This window comes from Crinia signifera, chromosome 6 (genome assembly GCF_055691185.1).
Source record: "Crinia signifera chromosome 6, ASM5569118v1, whole genome shotgun sequence".
NCBI classification, from domain to species: Eukaryota; Metazoa; Chordata; class Amphibia; order Anura; family Myobatrachidae; genus Crinia; species Crinia signifera.
The window spans coordinates 149541073-149547072 of NC_139222.1; the positions used below are offsets into that span (position 1 = coordinate 149541073).

Genomic DNA, 6000 nt, shown 5'->3' on the forward strand with positions numbered 1-6000 from the left:
CAACATGAGACTGTGCTGCTGAGCTGGTCGGTCTAAACATCCTGCAATATACAACGTTTTCAAATTGTGATGTTCAAGTCTCCTCTTTAACAGCTTTACTAAAAATGGCTCATTACTCATTTAAGAGAATAAGAAATTGTGCTATATTTAAAAATAAGGTGTACATTTTTAACATATGAGCATGCAAGAAAACTGTCAGTTACTAATTGTTCCTATACGCTTTAAATGATATGCAAATCTCAATTTATAACCAGGGCAACCACAGTCACAAGACAAGACAGGGTGTAGTTCCCAAAACTTAATGATCTAAAACCCCTCCCCTTACTTCATGAGCCACTATGTGGTCATGGAGAAGCTTAGCCCCCAACCCTTAGCTCTGTGCCCCAGATGCAGGGCCGGCACTACCCGCTCAGCAGAGGATGCAAAGCAGGTAGGCACCAGGCAGGAGAGCCGCCATCCCTGCTCTCGGATGCGGTCATTTGGTCTACAGCATGATGGTCGACAGTCATTAGGTCGACATGGGAAAAGGTCAACATGGTTCTAGTTTGACAGGTCATTAGTTCGACAATGTCTAGGTCGACTTGGGGTTTTTCACTGTTTTTTGAGCCAACCTCAGTATTTCATGCCCTACCATCCACTGGGGCATGGTCGGAGAATAAAATAGTGTGCCGACGCATTGCGAGCACAGAGAGCGATGCGAGGGGATGTAGTGCACTTTAAACTGTGTGCATGTTGATTGTGTTGAAATTCAGGTGAAAAAACTGTGAAAAACCCTATTTCGACCTAGACCAGTGGTAGCCAACTCCAGTCCTCCAGAGCTACCAACAGGTCACATTTTCCAGCTCACATCGCAAGTACACAGGTGCACTCATTACGGACTAACACATTTTAAAAGATCCACAGGTGGAGCTAAACATTTCACTTGTGATTCTGTGACATGGAAAACATTAACTGTTGGTAGCTCTCGAGGACTGGAGTTGGCTAGAACCATGTCAACCTAGACTCATGTCGACCTAATGACAGTCGACCATCATGCTGTTGACCAAATGATCCCAACCCCCCTGTCTCTGTGGCTGCAGGCTGCTGATGTGCCTGTCACACTGCATGACAGGCAGCAGCACCGGAGGCACAGAACTCCCTCCAGGCTCCTAAACATCAGGTCAGCAGTAAGGACGAAAAAGGGCAGAGCTACATGGATGGAGGGGGCGGGGCTATGAGGGAGCAAGACTGAAGACACAGGAGAGGCTGAGCTGCCAGGAAACTAAAGTGTGAGTGTACTATGTCAGCAACTGATGTGGGCATGTGTATAGGTAGTGCTACTACTGTCGGCAACTGGTGTGGGCATATGTATAGGCAGCGCTACTACTGTCGGCACCTGGTGTGAGTGTCTATAGGCAGGGCTACTAATGTCGGCAACTGGTGTGGGCACGGGTATAGGCAGCACTACTGCTGTCAGCAACTGGTGTGGGCACGTGTACAGGAAGTGCTACTGCTGTTGGCAACTGGTGTGGGTATATGGTTACACAGTGACACCTTTCTTATCAATTACCTAGCTCCCCACAGGTGATGGCAAACCTACAATACCAGGGAAGTCCAGGAACAGAGCATTTTCTCCCTCATGGAGAGGGTCAGGTAGGCAAGTATGTTGCGTGGCCATTCCCCTTCCTTGTGAGAACACACGTTTTTCTTTTGGTGTGCGCTGTAGCTTTGTAAAGCTTGGGTGGGCGCAAATTTATAGTTTACAGGAGGGTGCAGAACCCCCTAGCACCGGCCCTGCCCAGATGCAAGCAAGGCTGGGGGGGGGGGGGGGGGGTCTAGAGATACCTGACTGATACCAGGCTGCCAAAGGCTTAAAAAGAACTAGCTGGGAAAATAAAAAAAAGGGTACTTATGTAGTATCTGGGCTGCCGATTTCTAAATCGGGTACATCGCATCGCATCGCATGCGACCATCGGATGCGATGCGATGCGATGCGATGACCCGATTTTTCCATAGGAATCAATGTTAAAATGGACTGAGTCCATTTTAACATGGAATTCAATGGGAAAAAGGGGTCCTTTTCATACCCCTACTATCCAAGTGGGCATGGAGTTGGATATAAACCTGTGGCGAGCGTAGCGAGCCACCGAGCCCGAAGCGTGGCGAGCCCCGCGAGGGGACACAGAATACCGTCCCCTCGCTGCGCTCGCCACAGGTTTATATCCAACTCCATGCCCACTTGGATAGTAGGGGTATGAAAAGGACCCCTTTTTCCCATTGAATTCCATGTTAAAATGGACTCAGTCCATTTTAACATTGATTCCTATGGAAAAATCGGGTCATCGCATCCGATGGTCGCATGCGATGCGATGCGATGCGATATCGCATCGCATCTGATTGTATGCCTTAACTTAAGGCATACAATCAAAAAATCGGCAGCCCAGATACTACATAAGTACCAAAAAAAGTTATAATAAAAAGTTACATTGTTTGGCAGTGTCAGCTATAAATGTAGTGTGCCTCACGGATTCCAAAACAAGAACACTACATTAAAGAACAGCCTGTTTCATCTCACAAGAAAACTAAATAAGATCAAAATACACAGACTGGGCGCGTTTGCAAGTACATATCCTTGAATCACTACGGAATTGCCCCTAGATAACGGTCAGCTATGTGCATGTGCTGCTAAATGACACTGACATGTACACCATCCCCAGCACATGTGTGTCATGATGACTGTGCCATTCATACAATTAAACAGCTGAGCTGAGACAGACATCACTAGCATGCTCACAGAGCTACGCACAATACACCATTGGCATTACACTACAGACATTTACATATACTAATTTACTTGCACTTTGGCACTAGCTCCCCAGCTCTCCGTCCCGACCGTGCTGCGAGTAGTCTCCGAATCACTCACACACACTACAAGAGTTCAGTGGTAGTGTCTAGTTCCTTGTCTTTACTCGTAAAAATATGATGTCACACACCATGTGATCACACCATGTGACCACAACATGTGACCATCATTTTCAGCCAGGAAGTCAGTTTACTAGCTGAACTGCCATGGTACAGTATAGTTCTCCTTCAGTTACAGTTATTACTGCAATGTGTAATAGCACTTCTTAATTATCCCAGCTAGTTCCTCCACCTTGCTGGTCAGATACTAAATCTGAAGTGGATTTAGACAATTTAACATGTGTCTAGAATCACTTCTGTTTATGTAACTTTTAGCCCCCCTGCTGGTCAGATACTAAATTTGAAAGGTATTTAAGGCCCCATTACACTTGTTCAACTTATTGATCAACAAATTGAACCTGATTGACTCGAGATTTATCCTATGTGCAGGAGGATCAATCTCTTACAATCTCTTGGTTATACCCAATGGCACAGGATTGTAGATTGTGTCCTACACATCAGGCACATAAGATTTTGTCAGACAGGCACATCAGATCTTGTCAGATAAATTGACTCAATCCACCTGAATTGGATCAAATCTCACAAAATCTCACAAAATCTCACAAGTGTAAGGGGCCCTTTAGTTTAATTTGTATAAAGGTCGACATGGGGTTTTTACTGGGTTTTTTTTACCCGAATGTCGACACAGTCGATATGGACACAGGATTAAGTTCACCGCGTCCGATCGCCATGCTTCAGTGCACTATTTTATTCTCCCACCACGCCCTAGTGGATGGTAGGGCATGAAAAACCACCTGTCGGCACATGTCGTGTCAACATGGACACCAAAACGTGCCAACGCATCACCCCGCCATGCCTTGGGCACGGTGCCTCGCTGTGCTCGGCACACTATTTTATTCTCCCCATGTGCCCCCACTGTGCAGCCTGCTCCCCATGTGCTCCCCCTGCAGCCTGCTCCCCATGTGCTCCCCCCTGTGCAGCCTGCTCCCCATGTGCTATCCCCTGCAGCCTGCTCATGTAATTAAAAGCGCTGCCATGGGAACAAGTCAGCAGCAGAATGGCAGATCAGCTAGTAAACTGACTTCCTGGCTGAAAATGATGGTCACATGGTATGTGACATCATATTGGTACGAGTAATGAGAAGGAATTAGACACTACCTGGTGGGGGTGTGGCCTGTTGGTACAGGTAAAACGTGTACTACCAGGTATGTCCATACTTGCCTACCTGACCTTTTCCATGAGGGAGAAAATGCTCTGTTCCTGGACTTCCCTGGTAATGTATGATTGCCCCCACCTGTGGTGAAACACCTTTCTTATCAATTACCTAGCTCCCCACAGGTGATGGCAAACATACATTACCAGGGAGGTCCAGGAACAGAGCATTTTCTCCCTCATGGAGAGGGTCAGGTTGGCAAGTATGGGTATGTACTATGCTAGTCCGCTGACTTGCCAGCATATACCTGTTAGTAGGGGCTTTGTGTTCGTAGTTATAGTGTGTATGTACTGTCTTGGAGAGAGATAAAGTAACAACAGGGTTGCCTACCTGACCCGCTTCTTAAGGGAGAAAATGCTCTGTTCCTGGACTTCCCTGGTAATGACGATTTCCATCACCTGCGGTGAAACTCCTTTCTTATCAATTACCTAACTCCCCACAGGTGATGGCAATCATACATTACCAGGGAAGTCCAGGAACAGAGCATTTTCTCCCGCATGGAGAGAGTCAGGTAGGCAAGTATGAGGTGAGCACATGTAAACTATTGGTGTGCAGGGTTGCCAACTTTTTTAGAATCTCCTCTCCGGGAGAAGCCCTACCTCCAGGATGGGAAATACCCGATTTGCCAATCTCTCTGTAGGGGATGGGGCTAAAATTATGCGATTGACCTTTTTATTTTTATTTGAGAAAGAGAATAAAAAGTAAAAGAGAAAATTCAGCATATGGGCCTTTTGTAAATTCTGAAAAAAGAGGGACACATATACTGCTAATACTGTATGACTGCTACTGTATGTTGTGAATCTCATTTTAGTTAAGTTATTGACAAAATGGCATGCTAAAAAAGAGTTTCCTGTCTATTTTTATTGGTTCATCTAACCCCAGCTGAAATGTTTCACTACTTGTGAGGTGTCTAATCTGTGTACACACTTAGGGCCAGATGTACTAAGCTTGAAAAGTGATAAAACAGAGAGTGATAAACAGCCAGCCAATCGGCTACTACATGTGATCTCACAGACTGTGTTTGAAAAATGTCAGGTAGTAGCTGGTTGTTTATAACTCTCCATTTTATCACTTCTCAAGCTTAGTACATCTCACCCTTTAAGATTTATCTGTCCAGTCCGTCTGGTGGGAACAAGGGGCATTCAGACCTGTTCACTATGCTGCATACACTCGCAGCCTAGCGGACAGGTCAGCACCACCCCACTGAACCAGTCAATCAGCTTCTTACTATCATTTTTAAATCCTAGCCTGTGATATGGCAGGTAGAAGCTGATTGGCTGGTTGTTTTATCACTTTGGTACTCTTTACCTAGCACGGCGCCCATCGCGGGCATCGCGGCCATCAAATGCACTAAAAAACGGGTGCGACGCGATGCCCGCGATTTCCCATAGGGAACAATGTTAAAAGTGTGATTGGACGCGATTTTACTGTTCAATGCCTCAATGCGCGCGATTTTTCCAAAGAAAACAATGTTAAATGGGCCACAGAGCCCAAATAGTCCCCCTGAAGTGTGAAATGGCCCCCACAATTGTTAACGCCACCCCACAATCAACGTGAACCCGAAGCGTGGCGAGCGCAGCGGTACGCGTCCTCCGACCTTTTCATACCCCCACTATCCACGTCGGCGTGGAGTTGAGAATAGAATAGTGTGGCGAGCCCCGCGAGGGGACGCGGATGCCTTCACAGGTAAACGCGTCCCTTCGCGGGCTTCACAGGTATCCGCGTCCCCTCGCGGGGCTCGCTACGCTCGCCACGCTTCGGGCACGGTGGCTCGCTGCGCTCGCCACACTATTCTATTCTCAACTCCACGCCGACGTGGATAGTGGGGGTATGAAAAGGTCGGAGGACGCGTACCGCCGCCACTCGCGGGCTCGCTGCGCTCGCCA

General features: G+C 47.2%; 1 protein-coding gene across 2 annotated transcripts in view; it reads right to left on the reverse strand.

The window, feature by feature from the left end:
* The window catches only part of GSS (glutathione synthetase), a 41037-nt gene extending 38076 nt beyond the window's left edge, over window positions 1–2961 (reverse strand). The window contains exon 1 of one of the 2 annotated variants that reach the window (XM_083147601.1): window positions 2834–2961. The gene's annotated coding sequence lies outside the window, so the exon portion shown is untranslated. The remainder of the gene's footprint in view (window positions 1–2833) is intronic. The other variant, XM_083147602.1, reaches the window with a different exon arrangement.
* Between the last annotated feature and the right edge of the window lie 3039 nt (window positions 2962–6000).